Source organism: Ranitomeya imitator, chromosome 6 (assembly GCF_032444005.1).
Source record: "Ranitomeya imitator isolate aRanImi1 chromosome 6, aRanImi1.pri, whole genome shotgun sequence".
In the NCBI taxonomy this organism is placed as follows: domain Eukaryota; kingdom Metazoa; phylum Chordata; class Amphibia; order Anura; family Dendrobatidae; genus Ranitomeya; species Ranitomeya imitator.
The window spans coordinates 291,347,520-291,372,502 of record NC_091287.1 but is presented as its reverse complement, the minus strand read 5'-3'; the positions used below and the strand labels follow the sequence as shown (position 1 = coordinate 291,372,502).

General features: G+C 48.5%; 2 non-coding genes and 4 pseudogenes across 2 annotated transcripts; all 6 read left to right on the top strand.

Moving 5' to 3' along the window:
* Positions 1-6,969: 6,969 nt before the first annotated feature.
* On the top strand, positions 6,970-7,181 carry LOC138643711 (U2 spliceosomal RNA; annotated as a pseudogene).
* Positions 7,182-8,352: 1,171 nt separating this feature from the next.
* LOC138643715 (U2 spliceosomal RNA) lies at positions 8,353-8,564 on the top strand (annotated as a pseudogene).
* Positions 8,565-10,707: 2,143 nt separating this feature from the next.
* Positions 10,708-10,919, top strand: LOC138643700 (U2 spliceosomal RNA; annotated as a pseudogene).
* Positions 10,920-19,117: 8,198 nt separating this feature from the next.
* LOC138643724 (U2 spliceosomal RNA) lies at positions 19,118-19,323 on the top strand (annotated as a pseudogene).
* A 1,289-nt stretch (positions 19,324-20,612) lies between these two features.
* LOC138643752 (U2 spliceosomal RNA) lies at positions 20,613-20,802 on the top strand. The gene has a single exon (XR_011314270.1). It is a non-coding gene; the product is annotated as a U2 spliceosomal RNA (small nuclear RNA).
* A 1,211-nt stretch (positions 20,803-22,013) lies between these two features.
* Positions 22,014-22,203, top strand: LOC138643742 (U2 spliceosomal RNA). The gene has a single exon (XR_011314263.1). It is a non-coding gene; the product is annotated as a U2 spliceosomal RNA (small nuclear RNA).
* Positions 22,204-24,983: the final 2,780 nt, after the last annotated feature.

Here is a 24,983-nt window from a genome sequence, read left to right as displayed (position 1 = left end):
AAGTGTAAATTGAATGTAGTGTTATTAAGGGAGCCCCTGGAATGGCACATTGAGTATAACTTACACAACTCTAATATAAGATACACCTCTAAAGTAACAACTTAACACTCTGAGCAGAGATACCCGGGTATCTATAACTATGGTACCGTATCCTGAGATAGATTTCCTCTCAGGCAGGAATCCGCACAGGCTGTAGCCAGTCCATATCTTCAGCGCCAATAAGTTACAGCAAGCTCCTCTTGTCTTGTCGGCCGATGCCGAGCCCAAACGCCGGGGACTTAATTAGTGGTCTCACGATGTTGTCTCTGCTTCTGTAGCTCCTAGGAATGCTTCCACGACAATCCGTCCGTCTCTGTATCAGCCGTCTGTCCAGACTTGTTTCTCCACTCAATGCACAGGGAATCCACAGACTTCCAAATTCGTACTGGGTTCTTAGTAAAGTCTCAGTCTTTTCTTAGATAAAGGGTTAGCTCTTCTCCAGGAAATGTTAGCAACACAAGTCTCTCACAGAGTTAAACAAAAGGTTAGCTCTTCTCCAGGGGAACGTTAGCAACAAAAAGTCTCTCAAAAGCTTCTTTTCCTCCAAAAACACTTGCAGTAAATCCACACACAGTCTCTTTTTTTAAGATCTCACAGCAGCTTCTCCTTTGCTTCCCGCCTTTTCTCTCTCAGCTCTCACTTCCTAGTTTCACTTCACACACGAGACACTGGACCCTACCCCCCAGCACACATTGTCTCTGGGAGTTTTGCACTGTCTGTCTTCTGCTGCAACAGGCAAAAACCACAGGATCCTAGTGCCCTCTCAGTGGGACTACAGTTCACCCTCTTACAGTATATAGAGGATTTGTCAGCTCTCGTGTGTGGGGTGGTATATAGAGGATCTGTCAGCTCTCGTGTGTGGTGTAGTATATAGAGGATCTGTCAGCCCTCCCGTGTGGTGTAGTATATAGAGGATCTGTCAGCACTCCTGTGTGGTGTAGTATATAGAGGATCTGTCAGCTCTCCTGTGTGGTGTAGTATATAGAGGATCTGTCAGCTCTCCCGTGTGGTGTAGTATATAGAGGATCTGTCAGCTCTCATGTGTGGGATGGTATATAGAGGATCTGTCAGCTCTCGTGTGTGGTGTAGTATATAGAGGATCTGTCAGCTCTCCCGTGTGGTGTAGTATATAGAGGATCTGTCAGCTCTCCTGTGTGGTGTAGTATATAGAGGATATCAGCTCTCCTGTGTGGTGTAGTATATAGAGGATCTGTCAGCTCTCCTGTGTGGTGTAGTATATAGAGGATCTGTCAGCTCTCCTGTGTGGGGTGGTATATAGAGGATCTGTCAGCTCTCCTGTGTGGTGTAGTATATAGAGGATCTGTCAGCTCTCCTGTGTGGTGTAGTATATATAGGATCTGTCAGCTCTCGTGTGTGGTGTAGTATATAGAGGATCTGTCAGCTCTCCCGTGTGGTGTAGTATATAGAGGATTTGTCAGCTCTCCCGTGTGGTGTAGTATATAGAGGATATCAGCTCTCCTGTGTGGTGTAGTATATAGAGGATTTGTCAGCTCTCCCGTGTGGTGTAGTATATAGAGGATCTGTCAGCTCTCCTGTGTGGTGTAGTATATAGAGGATCTGTCAGCTCTCCTGTGTGGTGTGGTATATAGAGGATCTGTCAGCTCTCCTGTGTGGTGTAGTATATAGAGGATCTGTCAGCTCTCCCGTGTGGTGTAGTATATAGAGGATCTGTCAGCTCTCCTGTGTGGTGTAGTATATAGAGGATCTGTCAGCTCTCCTGTGTGGTGTAGTATATAGAGGATCTCTCAGCTCTCCTGTGTGGTGTATTATATATTGAGGATCTGTCAGCTCTCGTGTGTGGCGTGGTATATAGGATCCATCCTGTGTGGTATTTTTAAACGGCATGGTGGGCCCCAAGAATGATTTTTCTCTGGTGGGCCCAAGGTACTCCAGTCCGACGCTGCATACATACCACGTTTGTTACAGCATGATTTCTTTTGTAAAACATTGTCTCCCTCTTGTGGACCACTGACTTTTAAATTTGGTGTATATGTATTTAAAAAAAAAAAAAAAAAGGAAAAATTGTATCTGTGCTGATCTTGAATACGCTGCCTATCTCCACCTCTGTGAGTATTCTAATGCTTTCTAGCAACCAGGTGCACTGCCTGCATTAGATAGAATCTGCGCACGGAACTCTCACGTGTCACAATGGGCCCTTGGCCATGGTCCGGAAACCTCACATGTCACAATGGGCTGGAACCCTCACGTGTCACAATGGGCCCTTGGCCTATATAAAGCAGTGCGGTGGCAGTCATCTTCAGTCTGCTGCTGGAACAGCGGCGGGCAGCATGGTGATAGGTAGGCAGCAGGGTCTATACCTGGCATCAGGAGAGCTAAGGGAAGACAGCTGCTCGCTTGTTTGGTTTTTAATTTCCCTCTCGCCCCCCTGCTGGCACTCAGTAGCAGGGCCGCCATCAGGGCATGACAGCCATGACTGGCGTATGGGGCCCGGTGGGCAGAGGGGGCCCGCATCGGGCCCCGTCTCATCTGCTCACCGGGCCCCCCCTGCAGGCGCTGCGGCTCACTATTGACGTGCGGGCCCGTGCCCGCACGTCAATAGTTAACAGTCGCCGCCAGCCAGTCGGAGGCTGGCAGCTGACTTGAACGGCGGCAGTGCGCAGTCGCACCTCGCCGGCGTCTGACGTCATCGTCAGCCGCCGGCGAGTGCGTCCTTCACCTGCGTGGAGGAGCTTCGCCCGCCGCGGGAGCATGGCAAGGTAAGAAGTTTTTTTTTTTTTTTGGTAGCGGCGATCCAGGGGAGGGGGCCCGGGGCAGAGGAGATGCTGGACACAGACAGGGGCAGAGGAGATGCTGGACACAGACAGGGGCAGTCGGCAGAGGAGATGCTGGACACAGACAGGGGCAGAGGAGATGCTGGACACACAGGGGCAGAGGAGATGCTGAACACAGGGGCAGAGGAGATGCTGGACACAGACAGGGGCAGAGGAGATGCTGGACACAGACAGGGGCAGAGGAGATGCTGGACACACGGGCAGAGGAGATGCTGGACACAGGGGCAGAGGAGATGCTGGACACAGACAGGGGCAGAGGAGATGCTGGACACAGACAGGGGCAGAGGAGATGCTGGACACAGACAGGGGCAGAGGAGATGCTGGACACAGGGGCAGAGGAGATGCTGGACACAGACAGGGGCAGAGGAGATGCTGGACACAGGGGCAGAGGAGATGCTGGACACAGACAGGGGCAGAGGAGATGCTGGACACAGGGGCAGAGGAGATGCTGGACACACAGGGGCAGAGGAGATGCTGGACACACAGGGGCAGAGGAGATGCTGGACACACAGGGGCAGAGGAGATGCTGGACACACAGGGGCAGAGGAGATGCTGGACACAGGCAGGGGCAGAGGAGATGCTGGACACAGGGGCAGAGGAGATGCTGGACACAGACGGGCAGAGGAGATGCTGGACACAGACAGGGGCAGAGGAGATGCTGGACACAGACAGGGGCAGAGGAGATGCTGGACACAGACAGGGGCAGAGGAGATGCTGGACACAGACAGGGGCAGAGGAGATGCTGGACACAGGGGCAGAGGAGATGCTGGACACAGACAGGGGCAGAGGAGATGCTGGACACACGGGGCAGAGGAGATGCTGGACACAGACAGGGGCAGAGGAGATGCTGGACACAGGGGCAGAGGAGATGCTGGACACACAGGGGCAGAGGAGATGCTGGACACAGACAGGGGCAGAGGAGATGCTGGACACACAGGGGCAGAGGAGATGCTGGACACAGGGGCAGAGGAGATGCTGGACACAGACAGGGGCAGAGGAGATGCTGGACACACAGGGGCAGAGGAGATGCTGGACACACAGGGGCAGAGGAGATGCTGGACACACAGGGGCAGAGGAGATGCTGGACACAGACAGGGGCAGAGGAGATGCTGGACACACAGGGGCAGAGGAGATGCTGGACACAGACAGGGGCAGAGGAGATGCTGGACACAGACAGGGGCAGAGGAGATGCTGGACACAGACAGGGGCAGAGGAGATGCTGGACACAGACAGGGGCAGAGGAGATGCTGGACACAGACAGGGGCAGAGTAGATGCTGGACACAGACAGGGGCAGAGGAGATGCTGGACACAGACAGGGGCAGAGGAGATGCTGGACACAGACAGGGGCAGAGGAGATGCTGGACACAGACAGGGGCAGAGGAGATGCTGGACACAGGGGCAGAGGAGATGCTGGACACAGACAGGGGCAGAGGAGATGCTGGACACACAGGGGCAGAGGAGATGCTGGACACACAGGGGCAGAGGAGATGCTGGACACAGACAGGGGCAGAGGAGATGCTGGACACAGGGGCAGAGGAGATGCTGGACACACAGGGGCAGAGGAGATGCTGGACACAGACAGGGGCAGAGGAGATGCTGGACACACAAGGGCAGAGGAGATGCTGGACACAGGGGCAGAGGAGATGCTGGACACAGACAGGGGCAGAGGAGATGCTGGACACAGACAGGGGCAGAGGAGATGCTGGACACAGACAGGGGCAGAGGAGATGCTGGACACAGACAGGGGCAGAGGAGATGCTGGACACAGACAGGGGCAGAGGAGATGCTGGACACAGACAGGGGCAGAGGAGATGCTGGACACAGACAGGGGCAGAGGAGATGCTGGACACAGACAGGGGCAGAGGAGATGCTGGACACAGGGGCAGAGGAGATGCTGGACACAGACAGGGGCAGAGGAGATGCTGGACACAGACAGGGGCAGAGGAGATGCTGGACACACAGGGGCAGAGGAGATGCTGGACACAGGGGCAGAGGAGATGCTGGACACACAGGGGCAGAGGAGATGCTGGACACACAGGGGCAGAGGAGATGCTGGACACACAGGGGCAGAGGAGATGCTGGACACACAGGGGCAGAGGAGATGCTGGACACAGGGGCAGAGGAGATGCTGGACACAGGGGCAGAGGAGATGCTGGACACAGGGGCAGAGGAGATGCTGGACACAGACAGGGGCAGAGGAGATGCTGGACACACAGGGGCAGAGGAGATGCTGAACACAGACAGGGGCAGAGGAGATGCTGGACACAGGGGCAGAGGAGATGCTGGACACAGACAGGGGCAGAGGAGATGCTGGACACAGGGGCAGAGGAGATGCTGGACACAGACAGGGGCAGAGGAGATGCTGGACACAGGGGCAGAGGAGATGCTGGACACAGACAGGGGCAGAGGAGATGCTGGACACAGACAGGGGCAGAGGAGATGCTGGACACAGACAGGGGCAGAGGAGATGCTGGACACAGGGGCAGAGGAGATGCTGGACACAGACAGGGGCAGAGGAGATGCTGGACACAGGGGCAGAGGAGATGCTGAACACAGACAGGGGCAGTGGAGATGCTGGACACAGGGGCAGAGGAGATGCTGGACACAGGGGCAGAGGAGATGCTGGACACAGGGGCAGAGGAGATGCTGGACACAGGGGCAGAGGAGATGCTGGACACAGGGGCAGAATGGAGATACGGGGTATGATGAAAGACATGGGGGCATGACTGGAGACAGATCTTGCAGGATCATGGGGCAGGATTGATATGATGGAGACAAATGGGTCAGGATGGGGAGATCATATGGGGCAGAATGGATACTCATGAGGGCAGGATGGGAGAACATATGGCTGACGCCAGGAATGAGACACACGGTGGCCAGGATGGGGAATATTATTACCATAGGGACTAATTTAGGGATATTATTACTGCAGTGATGTATTTATTTTATTTTTTGAGGATACTGTTTTAAATGAGGGGGCGATCCTGTTACTGTGTAGAGTGATACTATGTCGCCTCTTTTTCTTCATGTGGTGTAATGTAGAAGTTGGGAAAATTAATTAATGTATTCTACAAGCAGAGCTCGAGATAACTGTGTTATTTGCTGCAGAAACGAGTCCTGGCTGGATGAAATGATGGCGGTCTGTGCTGGATGAAAGATGAAGGACTTCAACCTAGAGACGTCACTGGTAAGTCAGTGTGTTACCTATACACTGACACTATACACTGTATACAGAGCTCCTGTGTATAATTTCACTAGTGATCACTGTATTATCTGTACACAAACACTGCATACTAAGTACAGATCTCCTGTGTATAATGGCACTTATGGTGATAGTATGGTGCTTTTTTTTTATTACTGATCAGAATTGTAGTATTCAGTCACTATGTGGTGGTAATATGTGGTCTGGTCATGGTGTTGTGGTATTTGTTCTTTGTATGTGATATTATTGGTCATTTAAAAAATTGAAAAATAAATATAAATATACCTAAATTGTATTGCATATTTTAACAAATATTTAATAGGTTACAGTAGAGTAGGGCCCGGCCAAAAGTGTCTACTGTGTTATGGTGGCAGCATAAAAAATCTTTTGGCCAAAACAAAAGCTGCCGGCTATATGTGTGATCTGGTGATGGGAACTGTTAATGTGTGATAGGTGAGAAGTGGAGTTTTTCCAAGAGAGAGCGGTGGGACTGTGGACAGCTCGAGGGGTGGAGCGTGGAGGCGGGGCTGGGTGGAGCCTGGGCGGAGTCTCAAGGGGGCCCCGAAAATTTTGCCAGTATGGGGCCCCGAAATTTCTAGTGGCAGCCCTGCTCAGTAGTGCACATTGGAACAAAGAGGGGGGAGGGTTACAATAGGTGGGGTTATGCAGATTAAAAACGAGGGGCTCACAGCTTGAACAAACAGCAGATCTGCCATTGTGAAGGCGTCCGCTTTGCTAAAATGTCCTCCTCAGGGTAATCTTTTGCTCCATCTCCCCAAAGGGTATCAGTGTTAGGCCTTGGTGCGGCACAAGTGCAAAACAATTTCTGGCTATTGCTTCTCGGCCTTCTGGCTAGGATGACGGATGAGTGTCAGGCCTCGGGGGGCGGCATAAGTACAAAACCATTTCTGGTTATGGCTTTTCGGCCTTTTTCGCTATGATCGTCGTCGTCGCCACCGCCCAAGATCAAGTGTAGTATCTGTTCTTATCAGTTTAATATCTGATACATCTTCTAATTAGACACCCTATAGTAAATGGATTTGGGAGATGGAAAACGAGCTTGCTCTGTCCACTCCACGCATTGACCCGTTATTGCGGTATCTTCTCCGGGAACAGTGCACTCCTTCTCTGATACGGCTTCCAAACACAGATTGAATGGAAATCCGCACACGTTGTGTTTTAACCCATTATGTGAATTCTTTTCAGGGTCAAAGTTGCACATTTCAGATGCCAAATGCATTTTGCTAGATTTAACTTGCCCAATTGCAACATTTTGGGTGCATTGCATTGTTTGCACCTCTGCATGTCAAGCATTGTATTGCGTTCAATATGAAATCTATCAATCAATCTCTCTTTATTGGTTGCAACCAGTGTGTGTGTGAAGATGTGGACACGTATTTGGCCTTTGTTACAGTGTTGTAAATATATCGTCTGCAAAGTTAGGCCCCTTGCTATCAGTACTTAGTGTTTTAATTTAAGTAACCCAGAAGTAGTTCTGCCATACATACCACGTTTGTTACAGCATGATTTCTTTTGTAAAACATTGTCTCCCTCTTGTGGACCACTGACTTTTAAATTTGGTGTATATGTATTTAAAAATAAAAAATAAAAAATTGTATCTGTGCTGATCTTGAATACGCTGCCTATCTCCACCTCTGTGAGTATTCTAATGCTTTCTAGCAACCAGGTGCACTGCCTGCATTAGATAGAATCTGCGCACGGAACTCTCACGTGTCACAATGGGCCCTTGGCCATGGTCCGGAACCCTCACGTGTCACAATGGGCTGGAACCCTCACGTGTCACAATGGGCCCTTGGCCTATATAAAGCAGTGCGGTGGCAGTCATCTTTAGTCTGCTGCTGGAACAGCGGCAGGCAGCATGGTGATAGGTAGGCAGCAGGGTCTATACCTGGCATCAGGAGAGCTAAGGGAAGACAGCTGCACGCTTGTCTGGTTTTTAATTTCCCTCTCGCCCCCCCTGCTGGCACTCAGTAGTGCACATTGGAACAAAGAGGGGGGAGGGTTACAATAGGTGGGGTTATGCAGATTAAAAACGAGGGGCTCACAGCTTGAACAAACAGCAGATCTGCCATTGTGAAGGCGTCCGCTTTGCTAAAATGTCCTCCTCAAGGCAATTTTTTGCTCCATCTCCCCAAAGGGTATCAGTGTTAGGCCTTGGTGCGGCACAAGTGCAAAACAATTTCTGGCTATTGCTTCTCGGCCTTCTGGCTAGGATGACGGATGAGTGTCAGGCCTCAGGAGGGGGGGGGGGCATAAGTACAAAACCATTTCTGGTTATGGCTTTTCGGCCTTTTTCGCTATGATCGTCGTCGTCGTCGCCGCCCAAGATCAAGTGTAGTATCTGTTCTTATCAGTTTAATATCTGATACATCTTCTAGTTGGACACCCTATAGTAAATGGATTTGGGAGATGGAAAACGAGCTTGCTCTGTCCACTCCACGCATTGACCCGTTATTGCGATATGTTCTCTGGGAACAGTGCACCCCTTCTCTGATACGGCTTCCAAATACAGATTGAATGGAAATCCGCACACGTTGTGTTTTAACCCATTATGTGAATTCTTTTCAGGGTCAAAGTTGCACATTTCAGATGCCAAATGCATTTTGCTAGATTTAACTTGTGTTCTGTCTCCGCCATCTAATATTGTTACCCTGATTATTTGCTTGCATAATTGCAGTTTCTTCAGTATACAGTATTGATATATTCATGCCTTTATTCATCTGTGATGCTTTGGCTCCCTCTAGCGGTCAGAGTTATGTTGGCAGTTCAATCTTGTTTTTGTATTATCCATGTCTGATTCTCCTCCTCCTTTGCAATGCATTATGGTAGCTCAGCCTCCATTTCCCTCCATTTTTCCTTTCACTTTCTTCAGTTTGCCTTCAAGGAAAGACGCTTCACTTCATCCCCCTTGCTATTGCATTGCCGTTTCACCGCATCAATATACCACTACGTTTAATAAAGCACAGACTCAACCACAGTCTCCTTATTGGACCCCGGTATAGCGGTTTAGCTGACTGTATAGCTACGTATGAGCCTGCCTCAGCTAGTGAGGACAGAACAGTGAAACGGCAGCCATCCAACTAGTGGGATTCAAGTCACCGGCTACTCAGAGACTAAATACAGCTACAGCAATCTCTGCACAGCCAAGCACTTTCCCAAGACACCATGTCTCACAAATCGCATAGGACAAGATCTGTTACTTCCGTCTCCTCAAAGACAACATCCATCAGCAGCGCTGTCGCCATTGCCCGCGCAAATGCTGAACCTGCCAAAATACGAGCGAGCTTTGCTGACCAAGAGATGCAACTTAAATTAGAAAAAGCACGCATAGATGAAGAGAGAGCCGATCAAGAGAGAAGGTCGCGCTTAGAGAGAGCCGATCAAAAGAGAAGGTCGCAGTTAGAGAAGGCACGTGTGGATGCCACCTTAGAAAGCCTAGCAGCAAAAAGGGAAGCTGCCGCAGCCCTCGCCGAAGCAGAATCGCTAGAAGCTGCGCAAAATCCCAAGCTGCATAGCCAAAGCAGTACGTCGAGTCTGGAGTTTCCACTGCAAGACTCACCACAACGCACATCTCAGTATGTTAATGACCTTCCTGATCCAAACTATAACCCTGAACCAGTACCAAAACCAGAATACGACACCTCCAGCAAAGTAACCAACGTGGATCACCCTGCTGACGCACCGTACATCAGGCCGAAGCAATACGACACCGGCTGGCACCACCATGAGGACACTAACAGGTACGAACGCACCTCACATCACTATCAGGGCGACCCATCACCAGTATACTCTGCTGACAACCGGTTCACGACAGAATTTGCCAAGTTCTTCACACGATGTGAACTGGTTACCAAGGGACTCATGAAATTCACTGACCGAGCTGAAGGTTACAGAGCTTGGAAAGCTTCCTTCCAAAATGTCATTAGAGACTTGGGGCTACAACACAGGGAAGAGATAGACCTGTTAGTCAAATACCTGGGAGAAGAGTCAGTCAAACACGCAGTAAGGATCAGAGACATTAATATAAACCGCCCTGAGACTGGCCTCAAAGAGATCTGGAAAAGGCTGGATGAGTGTTACGGCTCAGCAGAAGTAATAGAAAGAGCCTTGTTCAAAAGAATCGATGACTTTCCTAAAATATCTAACAAAGGTCTCCAGAAACTTAGAGAGCTAAGCGACTTGCTAAAGGAAGTCCAAGTTGCCAAATACGAGGACGACCTACAGGGACTTGCATTTCTCGACACAGCCAGAGGTGTTACCCCTATAGTCCAGAAGTTGCCCTACAATCTACAGGAGAGGTGGCTCACACATGGTTCCACGTACAAATACAAACACAGCGTTCCATTCCCTCCCTTCTCCGTTTTTGTAGACTTCATACACCAACAAGCAAGAATTAGAAACGATCCCAGCTTTGACTTTGCAATACCATATGCCACACCATCACCACCTGCAAATCCACGCAGAACATCTGTGGAAGTACACAAGACTTATGTTTCTTCTCCAGGTTCTAATTACAGGTCTGCTGGCCGCTCCCAATCAGAGACAAAGGTGCAGGACCCTGACAAGCAGTGCCCACTTCATCAGAAGCCTCGGGGGGGGGGGGGGGCATAAGTACAAAACCATTTCTGGTTATGGCTTTTCGGCCTTTTTCGCTATGATCGTCGTCGTCGTCGCCGCCCAAGATCAAGTGTAGTATCTGTTCTTATCAGTTTAATATCTGATACATCTTCTAGTTGGACACCCTATAGTAAATGGATTTGGGAGATGAAAAACGAGCTTGCTCTGTCCACTCCACGCATTGACCCGTTATTGCGGTATCTTCTCCGGGAACAGTGCACTCCTTCTCTGATACGGCTTCCAAATACAGATTGAATGGAAATCCGCACACGTTGTGTTTTAACCCATTATGTGAATTCTTTTCAGGGTCAAAGTTGCACATTTCAGATGCCAAATGCATTTTGCTAGATTTAACTTGTGTTCTGTCTCCGCCATCTAATATTGTTACCCTGATTATTTGCTTGCATAATTGCAGTTTCTTCAGTATACAGTATTGATATATTCATGCCTTTATTCATCTGTGATGCTTTGGCTCCCTCTAGCGGTCAGAGTTATGTTGGCAGTTCAATCTTGTTTTTGTATTATCCATGTCTGATTCTCCTCCTCCTTTGCAATGCATTATGGTAGCTCAGCCTCCATTTCCCTCCATTTTTCCTTTCACTTTCTTCAGTTTGCCTTCAAGGAAAGACGCTTCACTTCATCCCCCTTGCTATTGCATTGCCGTTTCACCGCATCAATATACCACTACGTTTAATAAAGCACAGACTCAACCACAGTCTCCTTATCGGACCCCGGTATAGCGGTTTAGCTGACTGTATAGCTACGTATGAGCCTGCCTCAGCTAGTGAGGACAGAACAGTGAAACGGCAGCCATCCAACTAGTGGGATTCAAGTCACCGGCTACTCAGAGACTAAATACAGCTACAGCAATCTCTGCACAGCCAAGCACTTTCCCAAGACACCATGTCTCACAAATCGCATAGGACAAGATCTGTTACTTCCGTCTCCTCAAAGACAACATCCATCAGCAGCGCTGTCGCCATTGCCCGCGCAAATGCTGAAGCTGCCAAAATACGAGCGAGCTTTGCTGACCAAGAGATGCAACTTAAATTAGAAAAAGCACGCATAGATGAAGAGAGAGCCGATCAAGAGAGAAGGTCGCGCTTAGAGAGAGCCGATCAAAAGAGAAGGTCGCAGTTAGAGAAGGCACGTGTGGATGCCACCTTAGAAAGCCTAGCAGCAAAAAGGGAAGCTGCCGCAGCCCTCGCCGAAGCAGAATCGCTAGAAGCCGCGCAAAATCCCAAGCTGCATAGCCAAAGCAGTACGTCGAGTCTGGAGTTTCCACTGCAAGACTCACCACAACGCACATCTAAGTATGTTAATGACCTTCCTGATCCAAACTATAACCCTGAACCAGTACCAAAACCAGAATACGACACCTCCAGCAAAGTAACCAACGTGGATCACCCTGCTGACGCACCGTACATCAGGCCGAAGCAATACGACACCGGCTGGCACCACCATGAGGACACTAACAGGTACGAACGCACCTCACAAAACTATCAGGGCGACCCATCACCAGTATACTCTGCTGACAACCGGTTCACGACAGAATTTGCCAAGTTCTTCACACGACGTGAACTGGTTACCAAGGGACTCATGAAATTCACTGACCGAGCTGAAGGTTACAGAGCTTCCTTCCAAAATGTCATTAGAGACTTGGGGCTACAACACAGGGAAGAGATAGACCTGTTAGTCAAATACCTGGGAGAAGAGTCAGTCAAACACGCAGTAAGGATCAGAGACATTAATATAAACCGCCCTGAGACTGGCCTCAAAGAGATCTGGAAAAGGCTGGATGAGTGTTACGGCTCAGCAGAAGTAATAGAAAGAGCCTTGTTCAAAAGAATCGATGACTTTCCTAAAATATCTAACAAAGGTCTCCAGAAACTTAGAGAGCTAAGCGACTTGCTAAAGGAAGTCCAAGTTGCCAAATACGAGGACGACCTACAGGGACTTGCATTTCTCGACACAGCCAGAGGTGTTAACCCTATAGTCCAGAAGTTGCCCTACAATCTACAGGAGAGGTGGCTCACACATGGTTCCACGTACAAATACAAACACAGCGTTCCAGTCCCTCCCTTCTCCGTTTTTGTAGACTTCATACACCAACAAGCAAGAATTAGAAACGATCCCAGCTTTGACTTTGCAATACCATATGCCACACCATCACCACCTGCAAATCCACGCAGAACATCTGTGGAAGTACACAAGACTTATGTTTCTTCTCCAGGTTCTAATTACAGGTCTGCTGGCCGCTCCCAATCAGAGACAAAGGTGCAGGACCCTGACAAGCAGTGCCCACTTCATCAGAAGCCTCATCCTCTCCTGAAATGCAGAGCCTTCAGAGGAAACTCTATGCCAGATCGAAGAAGCTTCCTGAAAGAAAACGGTATCTGCTACAAGTGCTGCTCGTCCACAGCTCATCTCGCCAAGGATTGCAAGGTCAGTGTAAAATGCACAGAATGTGGCACCACAGATCATAACACCGCTCTACACCCTGGCCCAGCTCCATGGTGTACACAAAACACGCCAGCTGACAGTGAGCATGGCGGGGAGGAAAGGAACACTGATACAGCTACGCCAGAGATCACTTCACAATGCACCGAGGTCTGCAAAGGGACAATAGACAGTAGGTCCTGTTCAAAAATATGCCTCGTCAAAGTATACCCGAAGGGCCATAGAGACCAAGCTGTAAGACTGTATGCTATCTTAGATGACCAAAGTAATCGATCCTTGGCTAGATCAACGTTCTTTGACCTATTCAACATCAAAGGGCCAAGCACTCCCTACTCCTTAAAGACGTGTGCAGGTACTGTGACAACAGCAGGCAGGAAAGCTACTGACTACCAGATCGAGTCTTTAGACGGACAATTCTGCCTACCACTACCTACGATCATCGAATGTAACCAGATCCCAGACAACAGATCTGAAATCCCTACGCCAGATGTAGCAATCCATCACGCTCACTTAAAACAAATAGCACACCTCATACCGGAACTCGACCATCAGGCCCAGATAATTCTGCTGTTGGGGAGAGATATCCTACAGGTTCATAAAGTGAGACGTCATATCAACAGACTCCACAATGCTCCCTATGCCCAAAGGCTAGACCTAGGATGGGTCATAATTGGCAACGTATGCTTGGGACGCATGCACGCCCCATCTTCTGTGACAAGCATGCTGACAAATACATTGGAGAAAGGACGTCCATCTCTGTTTCAACCTTGTAACAATGAGTTCCATGTCAGGGAACTGCCACACAGCATCCAACTACCTGATCATTTAATAGACTTTACTCACGACAGCAGTATAGTGTCGGGAAGCTATGAGGATCAGTTAGGGGGGCACAGTCTTCCAGAGAACTAAGCAGGACAACCAAGTGGCAATGTCGGTAGAGGACAAGATGTTCTTAGAGGTAATGGACAAGGGACTCGTTAAAGATGAGACCAACAGCTGGGTCGCACCTCTTCCCTTCAAAACCCACAGACCACGTCTACCGAACAACAGAAATCAGGCATTACAACGTTTCTCCTCTCTCATTCGTAATCTGCAAAAGAAACCAGAGATGAAAGATCACTTTTTCTCCTTCATGTCAAAGATTTTTGAAAACCGTCACGCAGAACTAGCTCCCACTCTCAAAGACTCTGAAGAATGCTGGTTCCTACCCATGTTCGGAGTATACCACCCTAAGAAACCAGGCCAGATCAGAGTCGTGTTTGATTCCAGTGCTAAATTTAATGATGTCTCCCTGAATGACGTTCTGCTGACAGGACCAGACCTCAATAACAAACTACTGGGTGTACTTATGCGCTTCCGTAAGGATTCCATTGCCTTTATCGCTGACATCCAGCAAATGTTCCATTGTTTCCTTGTGAGAGAGAGAGACAGGAACTTCCTAAGATTCTTCTGGTACAGAGACAATGATCCTACTAAAGAAGTCACAGAGTATCGCATGAGAGTGCACATCTTTGGCAACAGTCCTTCACCTGCAGTCGCCATTTACGGACTCAAAAGGTCAGCTCAGGAAGGAGAACCAGAATACGGAGCAGATGTCAGACAATTCATAGAAAAGGACTTTTATGTCGACGACTGTCTAAAAGCCATGCCTTCAAATGAGACTGCCATCAGTCTTCTCAGGAGAGCTCAGGACATGCTTGCCTGCTCGAACCTTAGGCTTCATAAAATAGCCTCAAACAGCCAAGAACTCATGGAAGCGTTCCCTTCTCAAGACCTATGTAATGGTCTCAGAGACCTGGACATGGGGTCAGACCCCGCACCAATGCATCGCAGCCTCGGGCTTCTCTGGAATTTACAATCAGACACTTTCACCTTTCAGGTCAGCCAGGAAGAAAGGTCTTTCACACGTAGAGGCGTCCTGTCTACCATCAACAGTCTGTACAACCCCTTGGGTTTTGCAGCTCCTGTTACTATACAAGGCAAGGCCCTACTAAGAGACTTAACTAGGGAAACATCTGACTGGGATGCACCTCTGCCACCTGATAAGAGGATCCAGTGGGAATAGTGGAAGAACTCGTTAGCGGCACTCTCCAACTTGCATATGCCAAGACCATACACCCCTGTGCCATCTACTGAGATACAGAGCCAAAGACTGTACGTATTTGCAGATGCTTCTGTCAAAGCAATTGCCGCTGTTGCCTACCTCAAAACTGTAGACTCCAAATGTCAGTGCCACATTGGTTTCGTCATGGGAAAGGCCAAACTCGCACCACAACCAGAGCACACTATACCCAGGTTAGAGCTTTGTGCCGCAGTCTTAGCCGTTGAGTTAGCGGAGTTCATCGCATCCGAAATGGATATCGACCTGACACAAGCCAAGTTCTACTCAGACAGCAAAGTAGTCCTGGGATATATCCACAACGAAACCAGGTGATTCTACGTTTATGTCAATAACAGAGTGCTACGAATCAGGAGATCAGTTCACCCACAGCAGTGGCATTACATACCCACAGACCAGAATCCCGCAGATCATGCAACTAGAGCAGTTGACGCAAGTCGACTAGGAAGCACAATGTGGCTCTCTGGACCAAAACTATTGTACATTGAGGAATGTTTTCCAGACACCTTCGAACTTGTAGGCGAGGACTCAGATGCTGAAATCCGCCCTCAGGTGTCTACACTACATACAATGACCTCTGTTATCCAGCTTGGATCTTGCAGGTTCAACAGATTCTCAAGTTGGAAGTCACTTACTCGAGCCATTACCTGCCTGACACATATAGCTCGCTCATTCATGGCTACCAGAACTTGTGGCACAGAAAAATGTAAAGGTTGGCATCTTTGTAAAAATACCTACGTTACCTCCGACTTAGAGTTCTCTAGAAATCACATTATCCTCACTGTTCAAAGAGAAACCTACTTGGCAGAAATCCAATATCTTACTAACAAAGCTCCAATACCAGCGAGCAGCGTATTGAGAAAACTCGACCCATTCATCGACAACAGCGGCCTGCTGAGGGTAGGAGGCCGACTCAAAGAAGCTGAGATGGAGTTTGTGGAGAAATACCCTCTTATACTTCCCGGAAAATGTCATGTTGCCTACCTAATCGTACAACATTACCACAATCTGGTCAAGCACCAAGGAAGACTATTTACAGAAGGAGCCATCAGATCTGCTGGCTTGTGGATCATCGGTGCAAAAAGACTCATCAGTAGTGTCATCTACAAATGTGTTACCTGCCGTAAGCTTCGTGGTTCAACTCAAACCCAAAAGATGGCTGACCTACCAGCAGATAGACTCAGCCCAGACCCTCCCTTTACTAGCGTTGGTCTCGATGTGTTTGGGCCTTGGTCAGTTGTTACACGTCGTACGAGAGGCGGCCAAGCCAATAGTAAATGTTGGGCAGTCATGTTCACTTGCATGTCAATCAGAGCCGTCCACATAGAGGTCATCGAGTCCCTTGACACGTCAAGCTTCATCAATGCCTTAAGACGTTTTATGGCCATCCGTGGTCCTATCAAGCACATACGTTCAGACAGAGGTACTAACTTCGTTGGTGCAGCAAAGGAATTAGGAATACCCTCAAATCTAAACTATAAGACTCTCGAGAGGTTCCTCAGTGACCAAGGCTGCACATGGTCATTCAACCCACCTCACTCTTCACATATGGGAGGATCTTGGGAACGAATGATTGGTCTAGTACGGAGAATTCTTGACTCCACTCTTCTTCAAGAAGGAGCAGCGAGACTCACCCACGAAGGTCTCATCACCTTCATGGCTGAAGCTGCAGCTATAATTAACGCAAGACCCCTGGTTCCAGTTCCTAACGACCCTGAGGAGCCTTTGTTATTGACTCCAGCTACTTTACTTACCCAGAAAACAGGACTGTCCAGTGCCCCTCCAGGAGGATTCGACGCGAAGGACCTCTACAAGCGCCAATGGAGACAGGTACAAAGTCTTGCAAATACTTTCTGGGACAGGTGGCGCAAACAATATTTGTCTACCCTGCAGCCACGGACGAAGTGGCAATCTACTAAACCTAATCTGAACATAGGTGACCTTGTTCTTGTGAAAGTGTCAGATTCACCGGAACCAGTGGCCACTTGGTCTAGTTACCGCAACATTCCCGAGCAAGGACGGCAACGTCCGCAAAGTTGAGCTAAGGATGACCAAAGGGAATGAACCTAAGACATTTTCCAGACCGGTATCTGAACTGGTCCTATTGTTGCCTTCGGAAGAAAGGAGTAGTGACATCCGTTGATGCCAGACGGGGAGTGTTCTGTCTCCGCCATCTAATATTGTTTCCCTGGTTATTTGCTTGCATAATTGCAGTTTCCTCAGTATACAGTATTGATATATTCATGCCTTTATTCATCTGTGATGCTTTGGCTCCCTCTAGCGGTCAGAGTTATGTTGGCAGTTCAATCTTGTTTTTGTATTATCCATGTCTGATTCTCCTCCTCCTTTGCAATGCATTATGGTAGCTCAGCCTCCATTTTCCTCCATTTTTCCTTTCACTTTCTTCAGTTTGCCTTCAAGGAAAGACGCTTCACTTCATCCCCCTTGCTATTGCATTGCCGGTATGTCTTTATGCTTCCTATAGATATTCCTGCTCTATATTAGCTTAGTTTAACCAGTTGTACTCCCAGTTTAGTCACTAGCTTTCTAAATGTTATGCATAATGTATATCATGTGTATTATGTATCTGTTCTATGCCATGCACTGATTCTATGTATATCATTGTTCACAGTTTCACCGCATTAATATACCACTACGTTTAATAAAGCACAGACTCAACCACAGTCTCCTTATTGGACCCCGGTATAGCGGTTTAGCTGACTGTATAGCTACGTATGAGCCTGCCTCAGCTAGTGAGGACAGAACAACTTGACCAATTGCAACATTTTGGGCGCATTGCATTGTTTGCACCTCTGCATGTCAAGCATTGTATTGCGTTCAATATGAAATCTATCAATCAATCTCTCTTTATTGGTTGCAACCAGTGTGTGAAGATGTGGACACGTATTTGGCCTTTGTTACAGTGTTGCAAATATATCGTCTGCAAAGTTAGGCCCCTTGCTATCAGTACTTAGTGTTTTAATTTAAGTAACCCAGAAGTAGTTCTGCCATACATACCACGTTTGTTACAGCATGATTTCTTTTGTAAAACATTGTCTCCCTCTTGTGGACCACTGACTTTTAAATTTGGTGTATATGTATTTAAAAAAAAAAAAAAAAAGGAAAAATTGTATCTGTGCTGATCTTGAATACGCTGCATATCTCCACCTCTGTGAGTATTCTAATGCTTTCTAGCAACCAGGTGCACTGCCTGCATTAGATAGAATCTGCGCACGGAACTCTCACGTGTCACAATGGGCCCTTGGCCATGGTCCGGAACCCTCACGTGTCACAATGGGCCCTTGGCCATGGTCCGGAACCCTCACGTGTCACAATCGGCTGGAACCCTCACGTGTCACAATGGGCCCTTGGCCTATATAAAGCAGTGCGGTGGCAGTCATCTTCAGTCTGCTGCTGGAACAGCGGCGGGCAGCATGGTGATAGGTAGGCAGCAGGGTCTATACCTGGCATCAGGAGAGCTAAGGGAAGACAGCTGCTCGCTTGTTTGGTTTTTAATTTCCCTCTCGCCCCCCTGCTGGCACTCAGTAGTGCACATTGGAACAAAGAGGGGGGAGGGTTACAATAGGTGGGGTTATGCAGATTAAAAACGAGGGGCTCACAGCTTGAACAAACAGCAGATCTGCCATTGTGAAGGCGTCCGCTTTGCTAAAATGTCCTCCTCAGGGTAATCTTTTGCTCCATCTCCCCAAAGGGTATCAGTGTTAGGCCTTGGTGCGGCACAAGTGCAAAACAATTTCTGGCTATTGCTTCTCGGCCTTCTGGCTAGGATGACGGATGAGTGTCAGGCCTCGGGGGGCGGCATAAGTACAAAACCATTTCTGGTTATGGCTTTTCGGCCTTTTTCGCTGTGATCGTCGCCGCCGCCCAAGATCAAGTGTAGTATCTGTGCTTATCAGTTTAATATCTGATACATCTTCTAGTTGGACACCCTATAGTAAATGGATTTGGGAGATGGAAAACGAGCTTGCTCTGTCCACTCCACGCATTGACCCGTTATTGCGGTATCTTCTCTGGGAACAGTGCACTCCTTCTCTGATACGGCTTCCAAATACAGATTGAATGGAAATCCGCACACGTTGTATTTTAACCCATTATGTGAATTCTTTTCAGGGTCAAAGTTGCACATTTCAGATGCCAAATGCATTTTGCTAGATTTAACTTGACCAATTGCAACATTTTGGGCGCATTGCATTGTTTGCACCTCTGCATGTCAAGCATTGTATTGCGTTCAATATGAAATCTATCAATCAATCTCTCTTTATTGGTTGCAACCAGTGTGTGAAGATGTGGACACGTATTTGGCCTTTGTTACAGTGTTGCAAATATATCGTCTGCAAAGTTAGGCCCCTTGCTATCAGTACTTAGTGTTTTAATTTAAGTAACCCAGAAGTAGTTCTGCCATACATACCACGTTTGTTACAGCATGATTTCTTTTGTAAAACATTGTCTCCCTCTTGTGGACCACTGACTTTTAAATTTGGTGTATATGTATTTAAAAAAAAAAAAAAAGGAAAAATTGTATCTGTGCTGATCTTGAATACGCTGCCTATCTCCACCTCTGTGAGTATTCTAATGCTTTCTAGCAACCAGGTGCACTGCCTGCATTAGATAGAATCTGCGCATGGAACTCTCACGTGTCACAATGGGCCCTTGGCCATGGTCCGGAACCCTCACGTGTCACAATGGGCCCTTGGCCATGGTCCGGAACCCTCACGTGTCACAATCGGCTGGAACCCTCACGTGTCACAATGGGCCCTTGGCCTATATAAAGCCGTGCGGTGGCAGTCATCTTCAGTCTGCTGCTGGAACAGCGGCGGGCAGCATGGTGATAGGTAGGCAGCAGGGTCTATACCTGGCATCAGGAGAGCTAAGGGAAGACAGCTGCTCGCTTGTTTGGTTTTTAATTTCCCTCTCGCCCCCCCTGCTGGCACTCAGTAGTGCACATTGGAACAAAGAGGGGGGAGGGTTACAATAGGTGGGGTTATGCAGATTAAAAACGAGGGGCTCACAGCTTGAACAAACAGCAGATCTGCCATTGTGAAGGCGTCCGCTTTGCTAAAATGTCCTCCTCAGGGTAATCTTTTGCTCCATCTCCCCAAAGGGTGTCAGTGTTAGGCCTTGGTGCAGCACAAGTGCAAAACAATTTCTGGCTATTGCTTCTCGGCCTTCTGGCTAGGATGACGGATGAGTGTCAGGCCTCGGGGGGGGCGGCACAAGTACAAAACCATTTCTGGCTATTGCTTCTCGGCCTTCTGGCTAGGATGACGGATGATTGTCAGGCCTTGGGGGGGCGGCACAAGTACAAAACCATTTCTGGTTATCGCTTCTCAGTCTTTTGGCTATGATCGTCGTCGCCGCCGCCGCCCAAGATCACGTGTAGTATCTGATACGTCTCCTAATTGGAGACCATATAGTAAATGGATTTGGGAGAGGGAAAAAGAGCTTGCTCCGTCCACTCCAGGCATTGACCCGTTATTGCGGTATCTTCTCCGGGAACAGTGCACTCCTTCTCTGATACGGCTTCCAAATACAGACAGATTGAATTGAAATCAGCACACATTGTGTTTTAACCCATTATGTGAATTCTTTTCAGGGTCAAAGTTGCACATTTCAGATGCCAAATGCATTTTGCTAGATTTAACTGGACCAATTGCAACATTTTGCGCGCATTGCATTGTTTGCACCTATGCATGTCAAGCATTGTATTGTGTTCAATATGAAATCTATCAATCTATCAATCAATCATTCTCTCTTTACTGGTTGCAACCGGTGTGTGAAGAGGTGGACATGTATTTGGCCTTTGTTACAGTGTTGCAAATGTATCGTCTGCAAAGTTAGGCCCCTTGCTATCAGTACTTAGTGTTTTAATTTAAGTAACCCAGAAGTAGTTCTGCCATACGCACCACGTTTGTGACAGCATGATTTCTTTTGTAAAATATTGTCTCCCTCTTGTGGACCACTGACTTTTACATTTGGTGTATATGTATTTAAAACAGGAAAAATTTTATCTGTGCTCATCTTGAATATGCTGCGTATCTTCACCTCTGTGAGTATTCTAATGCTTTCTAGCAAACAGGTGCGCTGCCTGCATTAGATAGAATCTGCGAGCGGAACCCTCACGTGTCACAATGGGCCCTTGGCCATGTTCCGGAACCCTCACGTGTCACAATGGGCCCTTGGCCATGGTCCGGAACCCTCACGTGTCACAACGGGCTGGAACCCTCACGTGTCACAATGGGCCCTTGGCCTATAAAAAGCAGTGCGGTGGTAGTCATCTTCAGTCTGCTGCTGGAACAGCGGCGGGCAGCATGGTGATAGGTAGGCAGCAGGGTCTACACCTGGCATCAGGAGAGCTAAGGGAAGACAGCTGCTCGCTTGTTTGTTTTTTGAATTTCCCTCTCGCCCTCCTCCTGGAACTCAGTTGTGCACATTGGAACAAAGAGGGGGGAGGGTTACAATAGGTGGGGTTATGCAGATTAAAAACGAGGGGCTCACAGCTTGAACAAACAGCAGATCTGCCATTGTGAAGGCGTCCGGTTGCTAAAATGTCTTCCTCAGGGCAATCTTTTGCTCCATCTCCCCAAAGGGTATCAGTGTTAGGCCTTGGTGCGGCACAAGTGCAAAACCATTTCGGGCTATTGCTTCTCGGCCTTCTGGCTAGGATGACGGATGAGTGTCAGGCCTCGGGGGGGCGGCACAAGTACAAAACCATTTCTGGTTATCGTTTCTCAGTCTTTTGGCTATGATCGTCGTCGTCGCCGCCGCCCTAGATCAAGTGTAGTATCTGATACGTCTCCTAATTGGAGACCATATAGTAAATGGATTTGGGAGAGGGAAAAAGAGCTTGCTCTGTCCACTCCAGGCATTGACCCGTTATTGCGGTATCTTCTCCGGGAACAGTGCACTCCTTCTCTGATACGGCTTCCAAATACAGATTGAATTGAAATCAGCACACGTTGTGTTTTAACCCATTATGTGAATTCTTTTCAGGGTCAAAGTTGCACATTTCAGATGCCAAATGCATTTTGCTAGATTTAACTTGACCAATTGCAACATTTTGGGCGCATTGCATTGTTTGCACCTCTGCATGTCAAGCATTGTATTGTGTTCAATATGAAATCTATCAATCAATCTCTCTTTATTGGTTGCAACCAGTGTGTGAAGATGTGGACACGTATTTGGCCTTTGTTACAGTGTTGCAAATATATCGTCTGCAAAGTTAGGCCCCTTGCTATCAGTACTTAGTGTTTTAATTTAAGTAACCCAGAAGTAGTTCTGCCATACGTACCACGTTTGTTACAGCATGATTTCTTTTGTAAAACATTGTCTCCCTCTTGTGGACCACTGACTTTTAAATTTGGTGTATATGTATTTAAAAAAAAAAAAAGGAAAAATTGTATCTGTGCTGATCTTGAATACGCTGCCTATCTCCACCTCTGTGGGTATTCTAATGCTTTCTAGCAACCAGGTGCACTGCCTGCATTAGATAGAATCTGCGCACGGAACTCTCACGTGTCACAATGGGCCCTTGGCCATGGTCCGGAACCCTCACGTGTCACCAGGGCCGGCTCCAGGTTTTTGAGGGCCCCGGGCAAAAGAGTCTCAGTGGGCCCCACCCCTTTAACACATACCCGATTTATGATGCACAGATACGGCAGAGAAATGTATAGTACAATGCCAGATTTCACTTCTTACATGAGTGACAGCTATTGTAAATTCTGCAGTGTATATATACAGGACAGGAGGAGTGGTACTGTGCAGTGTATATATACAGGAGGAAAGGTGCTGTGCAGTGTATATATACAGGAGAAGTGCTGTGCAATGTATACATACAGGAGGAAAGGTGCTGTGCAGTGTATATATACAGGGGGAAAGGTGCTGTGCCGTGTATATATACAGGAGAGGTGCTGTGCAGTGTCGTGAGCAGGGCGTTGTTGTATCAGAAAATCTTTTCTGTTTTGAGTTTTTCTATGAAACAAAGACTTTTCTACATAAACAACGTTGTTTGGTTTTGCGGCCCTAACAGATCTGTGCTATAAAGTAACATCGCTCGGGCATTAATGAGGGACCTGATGCTGAATCCTTTCCACAAACCCTAATGACCCAATTAGTGCCCTGTCATTAGAAGCTCATTAAACGCCTCCCTGTCCCGAGCAATCATGTACAGTATGGGGGGATCTTGCAGCCCACCCGTGACTGCTCCATACCATACACTGCCCTCTGTCGCTCTCACTATTATCCTGTGCATTTCTCCTTCATCGTTACCCCATGTTACACTTGTCACCCCCCACTACAGAGTAGCAGGGCAGCCAATGTCACCCCCTCCTGGACCCTAATGGCAGCAGGAAATGTCTGCTCCTCTATTGGGTTGGAACCTGATTTAATCAAGGAATAATGTGGATTTGTTGCCGGTGGCTGCAGGGGAAGGGTTAAGTGATGCCATGTCCTTGGTGGGAGCAGTGGCAGCTGCTGGGACCTGGACAGACACAACCAATGTTGCTGTGACTGCACAGTGTGATGTGGAGGAGAGAAGCTGAGACTCCCGGAGCAGAAATCACCCACATGCCAGCACTGGGCAGAGTCCCTCCAGTCACCAGCATGGGGCCACGGGGCCCCAACCTACAGCCCACATGGCAGCAGCTCCCCTTCCTCCTGGCATCTGGTTAACCCCATTTATGCGGGTCAGATTGTTATATTTAAGGTTTAGCAATAACCTTCATACAGATGGGAAGGGGTTAAGCTTCTTCCTACCCCACTGGTGCAGGTTTGGTGCAGCATGCATGTATTCTGGGGTTCTGGGAGAGCTGGGCGGCTGCAGGCTGCACCCCACCAGCTGCTCCTCCAGACATCACCCACATTTTTAGGCAGCATAGACAGACAGCAGCAGACTGAGCCACAGGACCAACTGCAATTATTGCTGGATACCTTTGCACTCTGGTAGGACTAGCTCCTCCGGAATCTTCCTGATAAGTTCAGCTCAGCAGCACTGTCTGCAGCCAGCCAGGGGGGAGAGCAGAGAACATGCTCTCACCGCCCACAAACAGTCACGCTGGCTGCCTTCTCTTAACCCCTATGTGTGCCTGCCTGGCTGCACTGACTGAGTGAGAAGATGCTTGTGCCAGAGCTGGCACATAGGGGTTAAGAGAACGCAGCCAGCAGTGACTTTGTGGGGGGAGAAAGCATGTTATCTCCTGCTCTGCTCTCCCAGCTGCTAGTGGGCCCCCCTTTCTTCCCAAAGCCCCGGCATTTGCCCGCTGTGCCGGGTGCTGACGCCGGCCCTGCGTGTCACAATGGGCTGGAACCCTCACGTGTCACAATGGGCCCTTGGCCTATATAAAGCAGTGCGGTGGCAGTCATCTTCAGTCTGCTGCTGGAACAGCGGCGGGCAGCATGGTGATAGGTAGGCAGCAGGGTCTATACCTGGCATCAGGAGAGCTAAGGGAAGACAGCTGCTCACTTGTTTGTTTTTTTAAATTCCCTCTCGCCCTCCTCCTGGCACTCAGTAGTGCACATTGGAACAAAGAGGGGGGATGGTTACAATAGGTGGGGTTATGCAGATTAAAAACGAGGGGCTCACAGCTTGAACAAACAGCAGATCTGCCATTGTGAAGGCGTCCGCTTTGCTAAAATGTCCTCCTCAGGGCAATCTTTTGCCTCATCTCCCCAAAGGGTATCCGTGTTAGGCCTTGG